Here is a 26020-nt window from a genome sequence, read left to right as displayed (position 1 = left end):
TGGATACCTCCTGAGCAAGGGTCATTTCAAAGAGCTCTTGGGAAGAAAAAAGTCTAAGATCCAGGATCCTGAAGATGTACCACAAAAAGAAACTCCGCCCCACCAGATGCACAAGTAATCAACTTCATCTCCGGTGGCACAGATATATGCGTTACTTCTTTCTCCTCAGTAAAGAGACACGCCAAAGAAACAAAGTTGGAGAACGGAGACCGACCAGTCATATCCACTACTTTGACGACTGACAAAAGAATCTTCTTTGACGAAGAAGATAAGACAAGCATCCAGGATCCTCACCACGATGGTTTGGTTATAACTTTATTTATTGCTAACCATTATGTACGCAGGATCCTAGTCGACGGTGGAAGCTCGGTCAACATCATCCAACATGACGTACTACAGAAAATGAACATCCCGGACTCAGAAATCATCCCAAGAACGTCAGTGTTAGTGGGTTTCAGTGGTGAAACCAAGAAAAAATTGGGGGACATCAAACTCCCAATATACATCGAAGGGTTAAACTCTTACCAAAAGTTTTGTGTTATTAACAGTCTTTCTTGTTGCAACGTTATTCTTAGCAGGCCTTGGATACATGGAATGAAAGCTGTAGCCTCTACTTACCATCAGTGCATCAAACTACCAACTCCTTGGGGAGTAGTAAGGATAGATGGTGACCAAGTGGAAGCCAAGAATTATTATTCTTCATCAATGAAGCCGACATCTAAACAAACGATAGCATAGCAATTACAGCAACATCCTAGGGACGTGCTGGAAGCTCGGGAGCGAGATGTGAAAGAAGTATCTTTAGATCCTGAAGATCCAGACATGAAGGTGTTCCTAGGATCCTGTATCCTTGACGAGATCGAGGAGGATATAGTATCCTTCCTAAAGCAACGAAAATCCACGTTTGCCTTCAGACATTCAAACATGACAGATATTTCTTAGGAGGTAATTACTCATAAGTTGGGCCTTGATTATTCTATTAAACCCGTCCATCAGAAGCGAAGGAAATTCGCTGCTGAGAGGAACGCAATCATACAACAGGAAGTTGAAAAACTTCTTAAGGCCGGTATGATCAGAGAGGTTAAGTATCCTCGATGGTTGGCTAATGTGGTTGTTGTTTCTAAAAAGAATGGAAAGTGGAGGGTGTGTGTCGATTTTACCGATTTAAACAAGGCAGGCCCAAAGATCCTTTCCCGTTACCACATATAGACTCAATGGTGGATGCAACAACAGGGCATGAGAGGCTTACCTTTATGGATGCTTCCTCTGGATTTCAACAAATTCAGATGGAACCATCTGATCAAGAGGATATATTGTTATATTGCTATGCCGTTCGGACTAAGAAATGCAGGGGCAACATATCAAAGATTGGTCAACATGATGTTGAAGGATCAGTTAGGCAAAACCATGGAAGTTTACATAGATGACATGGTAGTGAAGTCGAAAAGGGCTGAGGATCATCTTAGAGATCTTGAAGAAGCATTCAATATCCTTGATCAGTACAATATGAAACTGAACCCGTCAAAATGCCATTTTGGTGTTAAGGCTGGAAAGTTTCTAGGATACATGGTGACCAAAAGGGGAATAGAAGCGAGCCCCGAGCAGATAGAAGCCATCATTAATTTAAACTCTCATGTGAATGCTAAAGATGTCCAGAGACTGATGGGAAGAATAGCTGCTCTCAACAGATTCATTTCCATATCCTCAGAGAAGTGCAAAGACTTCTATGATATCTTGAGGAAAAATAAAAAGTTTGAATGGACTCAAAGGCATGAAGATGCACTAAAGGCTCTTAAGGATTATCTATCCTCGGCGCCTGCTTTGATGAAGCCAATAGATGGTGAGCCGCTGTCTCTGTACTTAGCTGTGTCAGGTAATGCAATCAGTGCTGTTCTGGCCAAGGATCATGAAGGACAACAACACCCGGTATATTATGTAAGTAAAAGCCTGTTAGACGCAGAGGTAAGGTATTCTCACCTTGAAAAATTAATTCTTGCTTTGATTATGACCTCAACCAAGTTGAGACACTACTTTGAAACACATACTATTATTTTAAGAACTAATTATCCTGTTAAGAATGTGCTTAGAAAACCAGAATTGCCAGGAAGGATGGCCAAATGGGCTGTGATATTGAGTGCATATGATATTCAGTATGAGCCTAGAACAGTCATTAAGTCACAAGCGCTTGCAGACTTTGTGGCTGATTTCAGTAGTGACATGCAAGAGGAAGCTGATTTAGAGGTTCAACAACTGGAAGAAACCAAGGATCCTTGGATCCTCTTTACTGATGGAGTATCCAACGTAAGAGGAACCGGATTGGGTATCCTACTAAAATCGCCACAGGGGGACATAATACCCCAGTCCATTGCATGTGCATTCCAAGCCACCAATAATGAAGCGGAATACGAAGCTCTGATCGCAGGTTTGAAATTAGCTAAACACATGAGGATAAGGTATCTTCAAGTATATGTAGATTCTTTATTGATGGCTAACCACTTTAATGGCTCATATGCTGTTAAAGGTGAAAAACTAATCAAATATCTAGATGTTGTGAAGGAACTATCAAAGTTCTTCGATTATTTTAGTATTATACAGGTACCAAGAGAAGAGAATGCTGGGGCAGATGCCTTAGCAAATTTAGCTTCATCATTGAAGATTCCAGAAGATATGAAGATCCCAATTATCCATGTACTCTCACCAGCAATAGGAGAACAAGAAGTTGGGGAGTTAACAACTGACAAAGATATTGTGTCTTTGGATCTATTATCCTCAAGTAATCAAGGATCTTGGATTCTCCCGATCAAGAAGTTCATTCAAAATGGAGAGATTCCAGCCACAGAGAAACCTAAGTCCTTCACACTTAAGGTATCACAATACATTTTATTAAATAATATTCTGTATAGGAAATCTCTTGCAGGTCCATACTTAAGACGTATCGAAGATCCTGAAATTCAAGAGGTGCTCAAAGACTTTCACGAAGGAGATTGCGGTAATCATACCGGAGGTAGAGCCCTGTTCTCTAGGATTCTGAGAACAGGATACTTCTGGCCTACCATGAAGAGAGACGCCATGGAGTACTCAAAAAAAAGTGTGATTCATGTGACAATCGTCAATTTCAGGTTAACTCCGTTAACTCAACTCCGTCAATTCAAACTTAAGATCACTAAATCTATGACGCACACTTCATTACATTTAAACTAGGGTTTAAATGACGCTTAACACTTACTATATGTGTAGTCTTTCGGGATTTGCACCGAAACGCAAACGAGTTGACGCAAACGGTTGATGAATAAACGAAAAAAACGTCAACATAATAATTATGTGATAATTAGGTGTTAACATATGTGTTACTTGCTTATATTGTATGTAATGCTAGACAAGAAACAAGAACTAAGTTAGTTTAAGCTAGGAAAAAGTAATACTTGGAAGTGGAGGGGCCAAAGTGTAACATAGTTTTCTATAAATATATCCTTAACAATTAACCCTAACTATTATTATTCTTTCTTCCTACTTCCGATCGCAAACCCCCTCCCCTTGCTCCTTGGCTGCCGTCCACTATGCACACACCTACAACCCTCAATTCAAGCTTTTGATTGAAGAACTAGGTGCTAGGAAGGTATAATTGATCATCCTTTACATCCTTGTTACTTGATTTTGATGTTTAATGGGTTAATTGAAAACCCTAGCTTGACCGATTTCATGTATGTATAGTTAATATGATTTGTTGTTGATTGGATAATGATTTGATAACTAGATTGAATGTTGTTGCATGTTAATTGTTGTGTCTATGGTTTGAGTTCAAACAAAAACCCTAATCATGTATGTAATGGGTAATTGATGTGCATGGATGGTGTTTATGGAGTCTAGAGTGTTATATGAATGCATGATAGTTCATAGGTTGTTAATATATTGAGTTTGGATGCAAACAGTTTCTGGACAGAATGTGTATATGATGTTTAAGTGACTGTAACGAAGTGTAAACGTGAAAATTGGTTGAGATTATTGGTACTACAGTAAACTAGGTTGAGTCTAGTTTCTATAAAGTATGAACTTGTAATTTTTGGACAAGTAGAAGTTAACTTTTATGATTTTACAAAAACGTTGTGCAAAGCTGAGCTGTTAGACCTGCTGTTAGGTTGTGTTGTAAATGTTATATCTCATGAACTACGAGACCAATTGGGTTGGTTCCACTTCTGAAAGTTGACTTATTGAGTTAGGAACCTAACCCAAGTGGTCTTGCATTTATTGGATTTTTCGTTTAACAAAAATTGCAAATAACATTCTGTTGCGCATGAATTTGACTGTTATGAGTTTGATGTAATGATTTGATGATTGTGAGGAAACTATGTGGAATAAAAATATAATAAAATATGTTCTGGAAACCTAAGACATATGTGCTTCTGTGATGATTTTTAGTAAATTAATTGAAATACTATGATCGGTGAAATAGTACAATCTTTCTAGTAGGATTTCTGTCTCGGTGAAACTAGCTGCTGAGTTGTGTAAAAATGCATGAAACATGATACTTGCTATATAATTGTTATGTTTTGACCAAAATACCCTTGCGGGGAATAATTGCTAATTGATTGCCATGATTTGACCAAATTGCCCTCATGGGGAATAATGGCTATTTAATTGTTATTTGTTGACCAAAATGCCCTTACGGGGAATAATTGATAGTGAGGTACTTTATGAATATATGACACGTATATGATTGCTTACACATGTAATGTGTCACAAATACGCTGGTTAAAGTCACACACGATTCACAAACGAAACACGAAACATGTTATGTGCATAGGTATTATGTGCCGGGTCTAGAGACTCGATAATATTCCAACACTTAGAAAAATCTCTTTTATTGTTTAGAACGCTAGAGAGAGTTTTTCGGTGACGCGCATCTTGGTGATTTAATTTGGGAAATTCTTCGCAAACAGTGAGTTTCACTTTCCCCTCTTTAAACTGTTTTCAAACGCTTTTCACTTGGGGGAGATAACATACTCCACAACGCATTTAAGATTTTGTTATAAATTATATATCACTTGTAAAGGCTAAGTGGCAAACGAAACATTTGAAGTCCTACACATCGAACCGGTTAATATTTTGAATAGCGAGTCACCGTTGAGTAGTACTACTGGGTTTGACAAACCCCACCCAACGCTAAACTCGACTGGAGGTCGAGCGGGTGTAATTTTGGCTAACACGTACCATGGTCTGGATGACCTGGTGACAAGGCACTTAATAAACGAGTCAGCTTCGGTGTCGAACACTTAGTAATACTTGTTGTATAGACTAGCTACCTATCGATATATAATTGACATAACACTATCTGGTAACGCAAAACGCTGTAATGCAAAACGCTGTAACGCAAAACGCTGTAACGCAAAACGCTGAACGCAAACGCTAAACGATTTATTTTTATATAACTTGTGAACTCACCAACCTTGTGTTGACACTTTTAGTATGTTATTCTCAGGTAGCCGAGGCGGACGCGCGGTTTAGGAACATGCATTGCTTGAAAAACTTTTAACTATGCAAACTTACTTTTAACTGTTATCATTGGTTTTAAATCGTCGTGCGTGACGTAACATTGCTTCTATCGTTTTACGCTTCCGCACTTATTTTCATTTAAACGTTTTTATGGTTTGATTATAACTGATGATTCCGATCCTGTTAGTTCACACCCTCTGACAGTAAAACTCCGTTTGTGGATTTTGAGGGTGTGACAGATTGGTATCAGAGCCATTGGTTATAGCGAACTAGAAGCTGCATGCATACTAGACTATAACCGCGACGACCCATTAGTTATAATGATACGCACTGCATAGATTTGTGTAGTCTTGTAATCTTATCTCTTTACCTCTTTCACTCATACGCGTGCGCATACACGGCTTACCTGTAGGAATGTCGACGCCACCCTCATCATCATCCGATTCGATGACGCATGCTCACGGGAAGGAACCGCAGTTACCCACCGCATCGCCACCCCGAGTAGTCCCGGAACTCGAAACTCCCGCACCGAAGAGGTACCGCCTATCCGGAGGCATATACGAAAACGACGTTAGCTGGGATTGGTACCCTAACATGATCAGACCTATGGTCTATCGCGAACAAGTTCCCCCGTTACCTCACCCGAACCACCCTGCTTATCCCAACACCCTACCACCCATAACCGAACCTGTAGAGCGAGTTCTCGCAGCTGTTGTTTCATGCTTGGAGCGTGACGTGGGTTACATGCGCTATACGAGAGCGAACGTTTCCGGACTGTTAAAAGACGGAACCGAGACTAAGGAGGAGATTGCCCGCATGGCAGCGGCAATGAAGGAAATGCAAGAAGCTAGTGATCAACAAATGAAGATTATGGGGAAGATGCAAGCCGAGATGATAGACTTGCAAAAGCAACTCCAGGTAGCAAGGACCCGAACCGAGATAGCTCTAGAGCGTTGCGATGTCTTACAAATGCAACTTGCTCAGAACGCAGCCGAACCTGAGGCAGAGCCTGAGGCAGAGCCTGAAGAAGATCCCGAGGAAGATCCCGAGGAGGAACCCGAAGAAGAACCGGAGGAAGAACCGGCTGAGGAGGAGGCACACTCAGAGGTGTCCTCTGACGATGACATCTAGTGATGATGACACTTAGATGGAGGGGTTGTCTCCATCCGAACTATTATTTTTCTATGATATTAAGGATTGATTGGAAATACTTTGTAGCGAATACAATGGTTTTAATCATGAATTTTTATTTAGATTAACATGTGGTTGTGATGTGATGTTGTTTCTTATTTCTTTCGTACCTATCTTTTTATTACATGTATGGAGTGTTGTATATGAAAGAAAAATTCATGTTTAACATTTTATACTGTGATTCTAGGAAATGGCTGGAAGAAACGCTGGACGTGGACGTGGTAGCATCAACTTGACTGCAGCTGAACTCCAAACTCTGCTGAATGACCATGCAGCGGCCGCTTTAGCCGCACACGTTCAGAATCAAGCTGGAGGTCCAAGTGGAACGTGTACCTTCAAGAACTACCTTGACTGCAAGCCCAGTACGTTTAAGGGTACTGAGGGAGCTATAGGCTTCCTGCGTTGGGCTGAGAAGGCTGAGTCGGCATTTGAGATGTGCAATTGTCCCCCTGCCAGTAGGGTCAAATTTGCTGCTGGAACACTTGAGGATTCTGCCCTCACTTGGTGGAATTCGAACGTGAAGATCCTTGGATTGGAACTGGCTAATGCTATGAACTGGGAGGAGTTCAAAAACATGATGCGAGAGGAGTACTGTCCGAGAGAATAAATTTCGAAGTTAGAATCAGAGTTCTGGTCACTGAAGATGGTGGGCTCGGAAATTAAAGCCTACACTACTCGTTCTCACGAGTTGGCTGTGATGTGTCCGCGGATGGTGGATCCGCCGAGTAAGAGGATTGAAATGTACATTGATGGGTTAGCACCGCAGATTCAGGGCATGGTGACGTCTTCCAGACCAGCCACGATTCAACAAGCGATCCGTTTAGCTCACAAACTGACGGATCAGGCTGTGACCCAAGGTGCGTTACCACCTAGGGGTTCAACCACTAAGGCCCGTGACAACCCGAGTAATGACAACAACAGCAACAGCAACCCGAGCAGCGGAAAGAGGAAGTTTGACAACACCAGATCCTCATCCTCGAACCTCCCACCGCAACAACACTACCGTAAGCCCGAATTCACTCGGAGCTTTAACAATCAAAGTCACAACAACAATAACAACGGTAGCGGGCAGGGTTCAAGCGGATATGCTGGGAAATATCCGAAGTGCAATAGGTGCAACTATCATCATGTTGGCCCGTGTAACCGTGTCAAGTGTCAGAGATGCGGAAAGATGGGTCACCAGGCGAAGGAGTGTAGAGGAGACCTTGCGGCAACGGGTGCTCCTAAACCACCTATGACGACGAAGGGATGTTACGAATGTGGGCAGGAAGGTCACTTCAGGAAGGATTGTCCCAAGCTGAAACAGAACGACAACAATGGGGGTAATGGAAGTGGCAGTAATGGTGGAAGCAATGGCAAGGGAAGAGCTTTTGTGATTGGGTCGGGTCAAGCCCGCAATGATCCGCACGTGGTGACTGGTAAGTTCCCTGTAAACGATTGTTTTGCTTCTGTATTGTTTGACACTGGAGCTGATAGGAGTTTTGTATCGAAAGCCTTTAATCAACTCTTAGACTTAACTCCAACTCCGTTAGATGCTAAGTTTCCTGTTGAATTAGCTGACGGTAAGACTATAGTAACGACTCATGTACTTGCGGGATGTAAGTTAAAACTGTCAGGTCATGTCTTTGATATCGACCTTATTCCTTTTACGCTTAGTAGTTTTGATGTCGTTGTCGGCATGGACTGGTTATCCGAGAACCGAGCGGAGATTATATGTCACGACAAGATAGTTCACGTTACTACCCCTTCCGGCGAGATCATTTCGGTCCGAGGTGAGAGGAGCGGCATGACCACCAGCATCATTACCCTTATGAAGGCGCAGAAGTATCTACGAAAGGGTCATCCGGCAATTTTGGCGCAGATCGTTGAGAAACCCACGGAGGAGAAACGAATTGAAGATATACCGGTTATGCAAGACTTTCCGGAAGTTTTCCCGGAGGATTTGCCTGGACTCCCTCCTATTCGTCAAATCGAATTCCAAATCGAGTTGACACCCGGTGCAGCACCCATAGCACGAGCCCCGTATCGGCTCGCACCGGCGGAGCTTCAGGAACTGTCCACTCAGTTGCAAGATTTGTTGGATAAGGGTTTTATCCAACCTAGCTCATCGCTGTGGGGAGCCCATGTCTTGTTTGTCCGAAAGAAAGACGGGACTTTCCGAATGTGCATCGACTACCGGGAGTTGAACAAGGTGACGGTCAAGAACCGTTATCCTTTACCCCGAATAGATGATTTGTTTGACCAGCTTCAAGGATCGAGTTACTACTCGAAGATCGATCTGCGATCCGGTTACCACCAACTAAGAGTGCGCGAAGAAGATATCTCAAAGACGGCTTTCAGAACACGGTATGGTCACTACGAGTTTTCGGTTATGCCTTTTGGCCTAACCAACGCACCAGCCGTATTTATGGATCTCATGAATCGAGTATGCAAGGCGTACCTCGACAAGTTTGTGATTGTTTTCATTGATGATATTCTCGTCTACTCTAAGAACAAGGCTGACCATGAAGAGCACCTGAGGTTAATTTTGGAATTATTGAAGAAGGAACAACTGTATGCTAAACTCTCGAAATGTGAATTTTGGCTTCGCGAGGTTCACTTTTTAGGACAAGTGATCAACGAGAATGGTATCCATGTCGATCCCGGTAAGGTAGAGGCCATCAAAAACTGGGAAGCACCTAAGACTCCGAATGAGGTGCGGCAATTCCTAGGACTGGCCGGCTACTACCGACGTTTCATCGAGGGATTTTCAAAGATTGCTCAACCCCTCACCGCTTTGACTCACAAAGGGACTAAGTACAATTGGGGTGACGCGCAAGAATCCGCTTTTCAATTGTTGAAAACCAAACTTTGTAGCGCCCCTATTCTAGGCCTCCCCGAGGGAACGAAAAATTTTGAGGTACACTGTGATGCATCTATACAAGGTCTCGGTTGTGTGCTGATGCAACTCGAGAAGGTTATAGTCTACGCCTCTCGACAACAACGGGTTCACGAGAAGAACTACACGACCCATGATTTGGAACTCGGAGCTGTGGTGTTTGCTCTTAAGATATGGAAGCATTACTTGTACGGTACCAAGTTTACCATTTACACCGACCACAAGAGTCTCCAACATATCTACGATCAGAAGGAGCTGAACATCCGACAGCGCCGTTGGGTCGAGCTGCTCAAAGATTACGATTGTGCCATCAAGTACCACCCTGGCAAGGCCAATGTAGTGGCCGACGCCCTCAGCAGAAAAGAAACAGATAAACCCAGACGGGTGAGAGCATTGCAACTCACGATTCATGCCAGCTTACCCGATCAGATTCGCGATGCGCAACTTGAAGCTTTGAAAGATGACAATCTTCCGTTGGAACTCATGCGGGGCATGAACAAGCAACTTGAAACCAGATCGGACGGGGTCCGATATTTTGAGAACCGGATTTGGGTTCCACGGTACGGAGAGTTGAGGACTCTAGTGATGGAAGAAACTCACAAGTCCCGATATTCTATCCACCCTGGCTCAGATAAAATGTATCATGATTTAAAGGCACTTTACTGGTGGCCGAACATGAAAGCCGACATTGCCACCTACGTGAGCAGATGCTTGACTTGTGCCAGAGTCAAGATAGAATACCAGAAACCATCTGGCCTACTGCAACAACCGGAACTCCCAATGTGGAAATGGGAACACATCTCAATGGATTTTATTACGGGTTTACCTAAGACACCGACGGGATGCGATACCATCTGGGTGATCATTGACCGGTTGACTAAGTCTGCACACTTCTTAGCGATTAAGGAATCAGACAAAATGGAAAGACTAACTCGTGTTTACATGAAAGAAGTGGTATCTGGACACGGAGTGCCTGTCTCGATCATTTCCGATCGAGATTCTCGTTTCACTTCGCACTTTTGGAAGTCGCTGCAAAGCGCACTAGGCACCCGTCTTGATATGAGCACAGCATACCATCCTCAGACGGATGGGCAAAGTGAACAAACTATTCAGACCCTAGAAGATATGTTGCGTGCATGCGTGTTGGATTTTGGAAAAAGTTGGGAACCTCACTTACCTTTGGTAGAGTTTTCGTATAATAACAGCTACCACGCAAGTATTAAAGCAGCGCCGTTTGAAGCGCTGTACGGACGGAAGTGTCGATCACCACTCTGCTGGGCAGAGGTGGGTGACAGCCAAATCACTGGTCCAGAACTGGTACTCGAAACTTCGAAAAAGATTGTTCAAATCCGAAATCGCATGGCAGCAGCACGAGATCCCCAAAAGAGTTACGCTGACAAGCGCCGAAAACCTCTCGAATTTCAAGTGAACGATCGAGTGTTACTCAAAGTCTCACCTTGGAAAGGTGTGGTTCGCTTTGGTAAGCGAAACAAACTCAACCCACGATATGTTGGTCCTTACCGGATAACTGAGCGCATTGGTCCGGTGGCGTACCGACTGGACCTACCAACGGAACTCGGTGGCGTACACAATGTATTCCACGTGTCCAATTTGAAGAAATATCTATCTGATGAAACCCAAGTAGTCCCTTTGGAGGAACTGCAAGTTGATGAACAGTTACGTTTCATTGAGGAACCAGTCGAGGTTTTGGATTGGGAAACCAAAACGCTCAAGCACAGCAAAAATTCCAATCGTTAAGGTTCGTTGGAACTCGAGACCTGGACCGGAGTTCACGTGGGAACGCGAGGATCAAATGATGAAAAAGTATCCTCACCTTTTTGAAGGGCTAACCAAACACAGAAAACCGCGAAACCCGGCAAACCGTCAGACATCACCGGAGGTATGAATTAAATTTCGGGACGAAATTTCTTTCTACTAGGGGATGATATGACAAACTGAAAATTTTTCTTACTTTTTCAGACACTCATCACGACTTGACTCAAATTTTCGGGACGAAAATTCTTCAACATGGGAATGATGTGACAATCGTCAATTTCAGGTTAACTCCGTTAACTCAACTCCGTCAATTCAAACTTAAGATCACTAAATCTATGACGCACACTTCATTACATTTAAACTAGGGTTTAAATGACGCTTAACACTTACTACATGTGTAGTCTTTCGGGATTTGCACCGAAACGCAAACGAGTTGACGCAAACGGTTGATGAATAAACCAAAAAACGTCAACATAATAATTATGTGATAATTAGGTGTTAACATATGTGTTACTTGCTTATATTGTATGTAATGCTAGACAAGAAACAAGAACTAAGTTAGTTTAAGCTAGGAAAAAGTAATACTTGGAAGTGGAGGGGCCAAAGTGTAACATAGTTTTCTATAAATATATCCTTAACAATTAACCCTAACTATTATTATTCTTTCTTCCTACTTCCGATCGCAAACCCCCTCCCCTTGCTCCTTGGCTGCCGTCCACTATGCACACACCTACAACCCTCAATTCAAGCTTTTGATTGAAGAACTAGGTACTAGGAAGGTATAATTGATCATCCTTTACATCCTTGTTACTTGATTTTGATGTCTAATGGGTTAATTGAAAACCCTAGCTTGACCGATTTCATGTATGTATAGTTAATATGATTTGTTGTTGATTGGATAATGATTTGATAACTAGATTGAATGTTGTTGCATGTTAATTGTTGTGTCTATGGTTTGAGTTCAAACAAAAACCCTAATCATGTATGTAATGGGTAATTGATGTGCATGGATGGTGTTTATGGAGTCTAGAGTGTTATATGAATGCATGATAGTTCATAGGTTGTTAATATATTGAGTTTGGATGCAAACAGTTTCTGGACAGAATGTGTATATGATGTTTAAGTGACTGTAAAGATGTGTAAACGTGAAAATTGGTTGAGATTATTGTTACTACAGTAAACTAGGTTGAGTCTAGTTTCTATAAAGTATAAACTTGTAATTTTTGGACAAGTAGATGTTAACTTTTATGATTTTACAAAAACGTTGTGTAAAGCTGAGCTGTTAGACCTGCTGTTAGGTTGTGTTGTAAATGTTATATCTCATGAAATACGAGACCAATTGGGTTGGTTCCACTTCTGGAAGTTGACTTATTGAGTTAGGAACCTAACCCAAGTGGTCTTGCATTTATTGGATTTTTCGTTTAACGGAAATTGCAAATAACATTCTGTTGCGCATGAATTTGACTGTTATGAGTTTGCTGTAATGATTTGATGATTGTGAGGAAACTATGTGGAATAAAAATATAATAAAATATGTTCTGGAAACCTAAGATATATGTGCTTCTGTGATGATTTTTGGTAAATTAATTGAAATACTATGATCGGTGAAATAGTACATTCTTTCTAGTAGGATTTCTGTCTCGGTGAAACTAGCTGCTGAGTTGTGTAAAAATGCATGAAACATGATACTTGCTATATAATTGTTATGTTTTGACCAAAATACCCTTGCGGGGAATAATTGCTAATTGATTGCCATGATTTGACCAAATTGCCCTCATGGGGAATAATGGCTATTTAATTGTTATTTGTTGACCAAAATGCCCTTACGGGGAATAATTGATAGTGAGGTACTTTATGAATATATGACACGTATATGATTGCTTACACATGTAATGTGTCACAAATACGCTGGTTAAAGTCACACACGATTCACAAACGAAACACGAAACATGTTATGTGCATAGGTATTATGTGCCGGGTCTAGAGACTCGATAATATTCCAACACTTAGAAAAATCTCTTTTATTGTTTAGAACGCTAGAGAGAGTTTTTCGGTGACGCGCATCTTGGTGATTTAATTTGGGAAATTCTTCGCAAACAGTGAGTTTCACTTTCCCCTCTTTAAACTGTTTTCAAACGCTTTTCACTTGGGGGAGATAACATACTCCACAACGCATTTAAGATTTTGTTATAAATTATATATCACTTGTAAAGGCTAAGTGGCAAACGAAACATTTGAAGTCCTACACATCGAACCGGTTAATATTTTGAATAGCGAGTCACTGTTGAGTAGTACTACTGGGTTTGACAAACCCCACCCAACGCTAAACTCGACTGGAGGTCGAGCGGGTGTAATTTTGGCTAACACGTACCATGGTCTGGATGACCTGGTGACAAGGCACTTAATAAACGAGTCAGCTTCGGTGTCGAACACTTAGTAATACTTGTTGTATAGACTAGCTACCTATCGATATATAATTAACATAACACTATCTGGTAACGCAAAACGCTGTAACGCAAAACGCTGTAACGCTGTAACGCAAAACGCTAAACGCAAACGCTAAACTATTTATTTTTATATAACTTGTGAACTCACCAACCTTGTGTTGACACTTTTAGTATGTTATTCTCAGGTAGCCGAGGCGGACGCGCGGTTTAGGAACATGCATTGCTTGAAAAACTTTTAACTATGCAAACTTACTTTTAACTGTTATCATTGGTTTTAAATCGTCCTGCGTGACGTAACATTGTTTCTATCGTTTTACGCTTCCGCACTTATTTTCATTTAAACGTTTTTATGGTTTGATTATAACTGATGATTCCGATCCTGTTAGTTCACACCCTCTGACGGTAAAACTCCGTTAGTGGATTTTGAGGGTGTGACAATTCATGTCAAAGACATGGCAATATTCTGCATCAGCCAGCAGAGCCTATGTATCCTATATCCTCATTATGGCCTTTCATGAAGTGGGGCATGGATATCGTGGGTAAGCTACCTAAAGCGCTAGGAGGAAAAGTATTCATGCTTGCAATGACTGATTACTTTTCAAATTGGATAGAAGCAGAAGCTTTCGTTCAAGTCCGCGAAAAAGAGGTGATATCTTTCATTAAAAGAAATATTATTACTAGATTTGGTATCTCTTCAGAAATTATTTGTGACAATGGTTCCCAGTTTATCGGGAAAAGAACCACTAACTTTTGTGACAGTTGGGGTATTAAGATGATTACCTCCACACCAATTCATCCTCAAGCTAATGGTCAAGCAGAATCAAGTAACAAGATTATTATCAACAACTTGAAGAAGAAACTAGGATCCAAGAAAGGCAAGTAGGCCGAAGAGCTACCATATGTTCTTTGGGCTGATAGAACAACACCAAAGAATGCAACAGGTCAAACACCCTTCTCATTGGTGTTTGGCTCAGAAGCTATAATCCCTATGGAGATGGTGGTTCCTACTGCCAGAACAAACATCCGTGATCCTCAAGCCAACAACGAAATCCTTCTCCAAGATCTGGATACTGTTAATGAGCTCAGAGACCTGGCTAAAATCAGAATGGCAGCATATCAACAAAGGGTAGCTAGGGCATACAACAAGAATATCAGGATTCGAAGATTTCAAGAAGGAGATCTAGTTTTGAAAAAAAGCTTTCCAAAACACAACTAATCCAGCAGATGGAAAGCTAGCACCCAAGTGGGAAGGCCCCTACTTGATCGAGTCAGAAGCCGGAAAGGGGGCATATAACCTGCTGACTACGGAAGACAACAGGTTACCTAGAGCATGGAATGCTATTCATCTCAAGAAATACTTTTTCTAATCAGGATCAAGTATCCTCATAGGATCAACGATCCTGAAATTGGTAATATTTATCCGATCAATTATTCATTTCAGATTCTTATTAATTTAAGGATAATATATTTTTAACGTTTGTCTTTTTCCAAGTTTTAAATAACAATGCAGATTTCAATAAGAGGTTCAATGTCTAAGAGGTTGGCCACCTCTCCCTCATACTTATGGTACTTTACTATTTCCTTGGCCTAACCCACGATTGGATATGACCCCCGATTGTCATATCCCCTAAGGTTTAAAGGTTTTCACCTTTCTTATAAATTAGAGTTTCTACACTCTCCCCTGGAGTGCACGCTATCCAACGTATAGTCCGGGGCAGCGGGACCAGTACACGTTTAGTGACTGACAATTTCGTTGTCTTTGGCTATATGGAGGATCCTACGATTTATGGTGGACGTACACCACTGGTTTATAACGTTTTCAGGTTATCTCACGTTTGGGCTAAATCCCGGTTTGGGCGAGTCCCCAGTTAACATCCGTATCTTTAGGCCAGTCCCCAGTTTGGGCTTGTCCCCAGTTTTTTGGGCTTGTCCCCAGTTTGGGCTTGTCCCCAGTTACATGGGCTTGTCCCCAGTTGCACGGGCTTGTCCCCAGTTTATTTGGACTTGTCCCCAGTTTGTTGGGTTTAATCCCAGTTAATATCATAAGTTATTTGCATCAGGTATCCTAAATTCGATTACGAGGATCACAAAAGGATCAATACTTATGGTAAAAGGATATACAGCAGGAAGGGAAGTTGCCAAGGAAACTCCATGATGACAATTATATCCAGCTTGTCAAATCTCATCTGTTTTGCAGGAATTTTGATTTCAAAGGCAAAATAACAGCTGTGATCTTATCACAACCGCCATTTTGGGGGCAATTGTTAGTGCACAGAAATTTGACACTGTAGATCAGTTATCCTTAGCGTGTGTTCCATATCCTGTCAGGATCAAGGATCCACATTACTTATTATTTATTAACGGTTGTTCTCATGTGTAGTCTTATACTTAGCAGGTATAACGGTTAGGAGACTCAGTCTATCCACTAACTTGCAGTCAAGAAGATATTGACGTGTCTGGATCAATTATCCTTCTGAAGAGTTCCAGAGCTACGTCAAGATCAGTGATCCTCAGTACTTATTTCTTATTAACGATTTTCCTTTGTTATGTTGATAGTTTTGGCAGGTATAACGGCTAATGACCAAGTCAAAGCTATAATCTCGCAATCTAATTAATATACCGCGTGGATAATGAAGGAAACAATCACAATTAAGGAATGGCTTGATTGGCAGCTTAAATTAGGGATATTTGTTATTCTTTTTTTGTATATAATGAAGATATGATCAGCTAGGTTAAAGACATGTACGAACACACACACTAGAGTAGAAGCAAACATTCTATCTACACACTAGCTTACTTTGTAATCTCGATCATATACTCCACAACACTTGTAACCACCTTTTATTATCAATATAATCGACGGTGATAGTTTTCACCGTCCGGGGGGGTTTTTGTGCCGGAGACCACGATAATCATATACTTATCGACCAAAGGTTACCTTGTTTCATTGACTAAAGTAATTCGACCAAAGATTGTCTTATTAATCCTTGACCGAAGTTATTTTACCAAAGATTACCTTGATAAGTTTTGACCGAAGTAAGACTATCGTATTCAAGGGCTTTTTCCCTTGTGATCAAATCATTGTGTACATCAAGATTTCGATTACATATTCGTTATTATCAACATAGCACTATACCTCAGTTTACAGATTTGGATACTTGATCCTTAGCTGATTTTTATCCAAAACAATGACAAATGTCTATCACCACTATATTAATCAAAAAAAGTGTTACAAGGTTGGATATTATGATCAGTGAATACAATGAATCTAAGTGTACGTGAATTGCTAAGGTAAGCCATGCGTATTGTGTATGGCGTGTATTGTGCGTTCCTAGCTGATCATAACTCAGTTTAAATATACAAAGTAACAAACTATAATTCCTAAAAATCCGCCACACTTCCAAAAGATACGTTGCACTCCTTTTGACCACGTGCCATTTCCCATGGACTGCGAATTAACAGGTAGACCAGGACTCTAGCAGTTGTACATGTTTAACATAACACCCTGCTAAACCGTTAGTAAGAAATAAGTACCGGGATTCTTGACCCTGATACAATCTGGAACACATATTAAGGATAACTGATCCATAAGTCACGTAAGGATAACATATCTTCAGCACAAAATATATGTGCGCTAACATTTAGTTATGGTCAACGAGTCAATATAAAAAGGTAAAAATTTTGTTCGGGTTTCAACGAGTCTTTTTAAAATCGTATCGATTTGGTTCGGGTCATAGCGGGTCACTTTCAGAATATATCGACTTGGTTCGGGTTAAAATAGGTCATTCTCAAAACGTAACGATTTGATTCTGGTCAAAACATGTCATTTTAAAAAAGTTTCGATTTGATTCTTGTTCTTAAATGCACCTTGGACGTGTTTCAGTATATTGGGGTGCAAGACTTTTCACATGAAATGTAAAACAGATTCCGTAGTCGGTTAGTCAAGATGTTTGTTAGATTCGTGTATGAATGTTTAAGTCATCAACTGTGCTCCTAGCCCAGGATAAAAGAAGCCTGAATCATTCATGGATACTTGTTGAGAATCTTTCCTTGATGCTTATATTTTGATTTGCTTACTTTCAAGACTAATATTAGTGAAGTTGTGTTTGTTTTCTTTTATATTATTTTTTTAAGTCTATGAAGTTTATGTTTTAAAATTTTAATTTTCTTCGTAAACATTCTAATATGTAAAGTCATTCTTAGTAAGTTTATGTATTTATATATTTTGTTTGCGTATGAATATGAATTACAATTAAAAATCATGTTGCTGTCTCAAAAAATATATTAAAAAATAACTTGTTGTTTGAAATTATATATGTGTTAACTTGACGATTTTTTAGATTTTCACATGTGTCGTACACGGGTCAATAACCTAGTTATTGGGTTATTTATGTTAGTTTTGAATTATATATTATATCTCATAGAAATTCTTAGAAAGCATAGTATCACTACAAAAAAATTGACTTTTATCGGTGACAAAAGTCGTCGCTAAAGACCACTAAAACCTCCGCTAATACAGCGTCGCTAATGGTCCACCTGGGAGCATTAGCGGTGACTTTGTCGCCACTAAAGGTATTGCCGGAATCCGATTTGCATACCACAAACACTTTGTTTCAAGTCAAATATTTAAAACATAAAACTAACTAGTCCATATGTCGTCCTTCTCGTCCGTATCAACTTTGTTTCCTATATTTGATGCCTCTTTCGAATCCGTAAATTGTGAGATTTGTGGATGCGCGTATAAATCTCGGGTCTTGAAACATGAATTTGATCCTACAAAATAAGGTATACACTATAAGTTAAAACAAAACAATATATTATCAATACACTTAACACAAATGTCAGTTTAGAAAAGTTTAGAAAAGTTTAGAAAATGAGAGAACGAGTTTGACATGAACAGAATCGTTAACACAAATGTCAGTTTATAAAATAATGAGCATACAAGTTAAAATGGTAGGGGTGTAAACGAGCCGAGCCGAGCCGAGCCCTAGCTCAATTAGGCTCAAGATCGACTCGTTTTGACTTTCGAGCTCGGTTCGTTTCGATCTCTTTTTCTAAAGCTGGAGCTCGGCCCGTGAGTCGTTTTTTCCAGCTTAGGCTCGGCTCATTTACTATTTATTAATCAATTTATGTATGTTTTTAATTCCTTTTATATACTTGAAAAAAAACCTTAAACGAGCCTAAACTCGGTTTGAGCTTTTGAACACCCTTAGCTTCAAGTACCTAATTCTGGTTTGATGTAATGATTCTTACAACCATAATTCGGTTCGACTCATGCACGTTCCTGGTTAACTCGTCAAACATTTCTTCAATTTTATTCTTTAAACCATATATAATTATTAAAAGTGAAATATCAACTATATATTAGTTTTGAATTAAGTAATTGATCACCTGAAATAACAGAATTAAAGAAGTCATCATCTTCGGCCATCTTGGTTCCTGGTTTACCCTTCCATTATTGCAAGTGAGAGACGATTTGGGGATCAATATAGACACCGATGGCCGTGAACTTAACTTGTAGAAAATGGATAACGATGTCGGTAATTCCTGTTTCAACCAACAAAATCAAAAAGCCATCACATTATAATTCAATAAAAAGAAGAGAGATTACCTTGTTGAAAAGTGTAGCTGAAACCACAGTGATCTTCTTCCCCTATAACATAAAAATCATCAATAACTAAATAAAACACTAAAGATATGTTAAAGCATCTTATCTACGCATTCTATTTTGATAAAACAATAAGTTGTTTTGAAAGTATACGGGGTTATTTAAACAAGCACTACTTAATGTAAAAGGTTTATCTATATTGACAAGCATATGGTATATATTTCCAATAACAATTGACAAAAAAAAAAATTGATACCTTTAAGAACCAAAGACCTGGTACACTTGTAGAGTTGATCTATAACACCTCCACAATCTTATTAGATTCGTTATGTTCAACCAGAACCTAAAGGGAATGCACCTGCAATTGAAACACAATCAAACATAGATACAACAGAAATCGGTTCAATACGAGCCCTAATATGCATAAACACACACAAACATACACAAAAACCCTAGGCTACAAGTTATCCCAGTTCATAATCCCTAATTCAAAATATGATAAAAACCCTAGTATCAAAAAATTAACATAATAGCACAAAATATTTGTAAATACTCCGACGTGGTGGTGGTGCGGCGGCGGTGTCGCTTGAAATGGGCGGTGGTGAGGTGCTCTGATGTTTTGAAGAATTCCGACGGTGGTATTGTGGTGCTCCAGTAGGTTGAAGAGAGCCCTTGCGTGGTGCTCATGTGGTTGTCTTCCATCGTGCTCCGGGTGTGATTTCTGAGAGAGAGAGAGAGAGAGAGAGAGAGAGAGAGAGAGAGAGAGAATAAGCAGAGAGACTCCGGCGGAGGGAAATAGTCCGCCTATTCTTATTTAGTATGATAAAAGCAGAGCCCTTGGATCTAATCCTTATCAACGGTTCAGGTTAAGTCTACCCATGTGCTCATGGATCCAAAGGGCATGTCGCCGCTATTGGCACAGTCGCCGCTAATAGCGGTGCCACTAAAGCTCACTTTTCTTGTAGTGTATTTATGGAAAATCTGGTAATGGAGCAATAGGAAAGTGTAAGTGTCTAACAAAAAAAAGAATAGATTCTTAAATTTATAAGTTTAGGAAAAGATTATTTATATACAACTTTTGTTGTTATATCACAAGCATTCTCATCATCATGAAATGTTAAAAATGTTATACCACGTCTGCTAGTTACATAAAGTGTCACGTCCCACTATTTAAAATAAATAGGCTCGAATTTGAAAAAAAAAAAGAAATCTAACTAGACCCATATAGGAAACAAAATCAACCAAATATCGACTTAAAACACTTAAACAATACCATTTAGAATGACATACCAAGATACTTAGGGGGTGTTTGGGATTGATTATTGTAGCCAACTTATAAACTTTTTGAAAAGTTAAAAAGGTGTTTGGGATTGCTTATTGTGTAATGTGATTAGTTAATAAGTCATAAACTTATGACTCATACGTTACCCTTAAGTCATTAGGATATGAAAATAAGCAATCCCAAACAACCCCTTAAACAATAATTACTTATTTGAGACTTTGACCGACCCAAACTTTAACCCGTGACCCATTCGGTTATACGTGAACAAAGTGAGCAAACCCGATTACTTACTCGAGTAACCAAAAGGATCCACTATATATAAAGTATACCAGCAAAACAAACTATCATTGCACAACACAGTCAAAATTTACAACTCGGCAAGGTGCTGAGTGGATTTTAGGTGGGACAGGGATTAGGGCGTGAGAGTGGAGGTGAGTAGAGGAGACGGTCAAGAAAACAAGGAAGAACAAGGTGGGTGTTCTAGGTTTTAATTTAGTTATTTAATTTTATTATTATCTTTTTTGAACCTCTTAACAGTAGGTTATATTGCAATCATATTTTTTTAATTTTTGTTAGCGCCAATGCCACAAAACCTAGGGACCAAAAGCGGAATTTGAACATACCGCACGCACTATTAGTGTAAATCCTCCTTCGATTTAGTTTATGTTTAAGAAAGAAGTGACCATAAATAAACGTTGAGGGCTTATTGGTAATGCTGATAGAGTTCAAGACCTTTTTACATTGGTGTAAATCCCCCTTTTTGTATTACGGGTTTTTTCTCGGCGATTGATATTAACTTGATGATCTTCAGATTAATCACAGGTATTTCATTATATGTACTACTATCATCAATAACTTTATGTACATATAAGTCCCTTATAGTAAGCTAATTGTTTTTAAAGCCAATAAGCAATATGTATATTTATAATGATAATGATATAGTCGGATTGGGATTCAAAAATCGAACTTAAGAAAATATAATTGCAGCCAGAAAACATAAATATAAAGAAAATATTAAGACTTTTTTGTGATCATGATAAAAAACTATGCAGGTGGAAAAGGGTGGTGTGGGGCTGTGTTAAGGTGGTGCCAAAAAGAGATTAACATAGAGTGCAAGTGTTTTTTTTTCTTTTTTTTTTTAACGTTCTCTATATTTCGTACTTTGGTTTTCTTTTCTTTCCTTTTTCTAATTTCCTGATGTGGTTTTGTATGGAAATAATTAAAATGTCTTGCTTTTTTTAACCGGCAATAACACAAACTTTACCACACCTATATTCTGGTCTTAAAATCACCATACATGCATTCGGATAATTTGAACACACTACCATTTTGTTGTGGAGCACAACACTTTTATCACAAAAATGTCCTCTTAGGACTAAAATATCTTAGGTTCATGCAAATTAACAGTTTTATAATTGTGGAACTCATTTTTGAAGTGTAGTTTTTGGTGGGACTCATTGTTTTGAGGTCACAACAATATATTTTTTTTTCAAACAATGCGTAAAGAGGGAAAGCTACATATCTTATTGGTATCGTGCATATGTAATACATGAAAGGATAACTTGATGTTTACGTTTGACATGGGCCACCACCATATGCCAAAACCAAAACGTGTAATAACTAGAGATGATTAATTGATTTGGCTCTAGAAAAAAGGATTCTAGAAGTATTTTAATCACCAACATCATGCATGTGGTCCATGAGCCATAATATGACCTCACTGCAAAAAACTAAAACTTTTCCACTTTCTCCGGTGGGTGTATGCATATAACAATATAAATATATTAGTTTATGCATGCATATAAGTATGTAGAACTGATTGATCAATAGTTCCAGAGGAATGATGTTCCCTGGGAGATATCACCGCCGCTCGAATTATCCTGATCATCGTAATCAGGATACTGATACTGAGGTGGTGGTTGCATGAAATAGTCATCGAACCCGGGAAATATATCGTAATTGTCCACATTGTTGATATTATAATCATGTGACGCAGCCAAAGAGGATGCGGACTCCGAATAAGGGGGGCACGTCTCCATGGGCGCGACAGCATCAGGAACCGAATTGGCAAAGCGAGTTGCAGCAGCCTGTATTTCGGAAATAGAAAGAGTCGTTCCACCAGGAATGTTGGGCGGTTGGTCTGGGAAATTTAACTTGGCCGCGTTTCCACGAAGACAGAATGCGGCCGCATCAAAAGCTCTAGCGGCTTTTACTGGTGAGTCGTAAGAGCCTAACCAGATCCTCTCACGGCTGTTGGGCATCCGGATTTCGGTCACCCACTTCCCCCATTTCCTCTTCCGCACGCCTCTGTACTTTGGGTCGTGTGTCAAAGACTCTGATTCGGGGTTCATGGTTACCGATCGAGTGTTTGGTGTTTGCTGGTGGAAGTGGCAGTTGACCTGTTTATATATGTGTGCTTTAAGTAGGATTGTGCAGAAGAGGCCGAAATAGTGTTGACTAAAAGTTAGAGTTTTATGTCAACGACCGCGTTGACATGAAATACGTTTGTTAATCCACAAAAGTAACACAGAGTTTTTTTTTCCGCACATCCTTAATTTCTAAAGGATTTGAATAACTATCTATCTATATTCTTCAAAACAGAACATTGCGTGTGATAACTCAGTTCCATAACACCAAGTAAATATGTTTCAATTAGTATGATGATACTTATATAATATTTGAGAACATCAACACACTTTATAATTATGTATCATTTTATTGTCGATTGAGGAATAATTGATAGGATCATGGAAAGCTCTATTTATTAAAGAAGAGCTTCATGGTTTAATTTATGAGTAGTGGAAGAAAAAGAATATTGACCATTGGTATTTATGTATTCTAAATTTCTATCACATGTTGTTATGTTCTATTTTGTAGTGGACTTATCTTATTAGAGAACTTATTACATTTTTGATCGAATTTCCCCATATGCTCTTTATTTCATTACAAAATATACTAGGTATAATAGCTTTGTTTTTTTTAAATCAAATCTATAGGCTCTTTTGTGAAATATAACGACATTTATTAGACGTGTAAACGAACCAAACGAACCAGAATTGTGGCATGTCCGTGTTCGATCATTTAACTTTAACCGAACACAAACATATAATCTAACAGAATTGTGTTCAAGTTTGTTCATTAAAAAACTAAGCATGTTCATGTCTCTTCAGTTAAAACCTAAACGAACAGTTCTCGACTGTAAGCGAGCACTAAGTTAAACAAACATACGTACTAGAACAAACCTAAACGAACACAAATGAACATCATATAGTCAACCTAAATAAGAAATGGACAAATATTTTCGTTAAAACAGAAAAAAAAATGAATAATGAACCGACTAATGTGTACATAATAAATCCAAACAAGCCTCCTTACAAAAAATTAAATAAAAATGAACCAAATTAAAATATAAAAAATATCATTAGCAAAAACAAAATAATAAAATTATTAGAAACAAAACCTAATGAAACCCGCGTAAAACGCGGCCTAAAAACTAGTATCTATCTATATATCTACCTGTATGATACATCGTGTCACGTGTCATATTCATATTTATCCTTACAATTTTTTCTCAGTAACACCCTGAACCACTTAACCCAACTTGTCATAGTGGTTGGATTAATTTACAAATGCAATATTGTTCTTAAACTTCAAAAAATTTCATAAATTATAGTGGAAATACTATTCGTAAGGTCACAAGTCCAAGAAATAAACATAAATTGTCATAACGAAACAGCATAAAATCGATGTAGTTTCCAAATAGACAGGCGTGCTTTAAACTTTACAGATATACATAATGAAAGTTAGTATTGTTGAATAAGTTCTAGCTTTACGTACTATCAATAAAAAAGGATTTAAACTATAGAACATATTGCATTACTATTCTAGTCTTTATGCAAAACTGTATGTGGTATATCATAAGGACATAATACTATTAACTATGGCACTTTAACTTTCGTACTTAGTATTTACACATAAGTAAAACGATCATTTTAGATAAGTCTATAGTATAACACTTTTAGGAATCATCATCTTTCAAACTATAACACACCAGTTGTATAACCACAGCAAGCCACAAAGGCATTACCTTATCTATGGTCCCGTAGGTAATCGCTAATGCTTGGACTCGTCCAGTTGGAAGCTAACGTCCTTCCTCTATGACAATTGGATTCTTCCTGAAGGAAGCTATCGTACGCCAACTATAGCAATTCATCGCAAAAGGAATATAGCAATCTTGACTCTTTAACATTGGTTGCCCTTTTTATATACTTTTAAAAGTTGTCACTTTAGCTATAAAACATGTTTACTTTACTATATCACTTTGCATCACGTTTAAAACATATTTAACTGTCACGTTTTTGTCAAATATGCATGCCACCTTGAAAACATGTATAAAAGGAATTTATGACTCACCTAACTTGAGCACCTCTAGTCTCTACCCAAACCCTTGAACAATTGTACAAGGTTCACGTACAAAACTATCAACTATATGTCACATTGTACCATAATACCAAATAAGTGCACATGCACAAGTTCTCGTCTTGCTATGTTCTCGGTTGTATAAGTTCTCCCGTATTTCAAGTTCTTGCATAATTTAAGTTCTTGCATATTCGTAATTTATCACGTAAGTTATTGAACTCAGGGTATTCACATGGCCAATGCAACTAGTTACTTGCATCTACACAATAATCGTTTTATAAGAAATAACTATAGTTTGCAATTACCATTCTGTATGCGATAACTATGATCTGTGATAACTATAATAGGAGATAACTATTGTTAAGCGAATACTTACACTATGCGATAACTAATTAGCATTGGGCGATAACTAAATATCAATAGTAACTTCAAGATTTATGGTAACATACCAATTGTTACTGATAACCCAAAAATCTGATTTTTAAGCCTATGGATGACAATTCGATCCTGAAAGTAATTCAATTTTCCAACTTTATGAATATGTATCACTCGATAATTAACATGTCAAGTTTCCATACAAATGTATCCGTAAAAGCATAAGCTTTTAGCAGGTGATCCTCAAAACCCAAACTGAGATCCAAGGTTGTGTTGGATTTAATGGTCGTTTCGGGTCAAGTCAATGCGACCGACCCGAATGTGACCCGGACTGAGTTACACAGAGGGTGACGAGATAAAGGCCTATTTAAATGTTAATTAGGCCCGACACAATTAATTAGATGGACAGGATAATGGACAAGGCTTTGTTTTGTTAATTGGGCTCAAGCCCAATTGGTTTAACTTGATTAAACCCTAATAATAATATCTATATATAGTATAAGATATTATTAATGGAAACTTGAACATAACAAACAAACCCTAGCTGCCCATTA

The 26020-nt window shown here is 38.9% G+C and overlaps 1 pseudogene; it reads right to left on the bottom strand.

The window, feature by feature from the left end:
* Positions 1-22495: 22495 nt before the first annotated feature.
* Positions 22496-23104, bottom strand: LOC143630178 (ethylene-responsive transcription factor ERF017 pseudogene; annotated as a pseudogene).
* Positions 23105-26020: the final 2916 nt, after the last annotated feature.

Source organism: Bidens hawaiensis, unplaced genomic scaffold, assembly GCF_021521415.1.
Source record: "Bidens hawaiensis isolate Kalapana, Puna unplaced genomic scaffold, B.hawaiensis_p1.1 tig00005588_1, whole genome shotgun sequence".
Taxonomy (NCBI): Eukaryota; Viridiplantae; Streptophyta; class Magnoliopsida; order Asterales; family Asteraceae; genus Bidens; species Bidens hawaiensis.
This window is presented reverse-complemented; position numbering and strand designations above follow the sequence as displayed.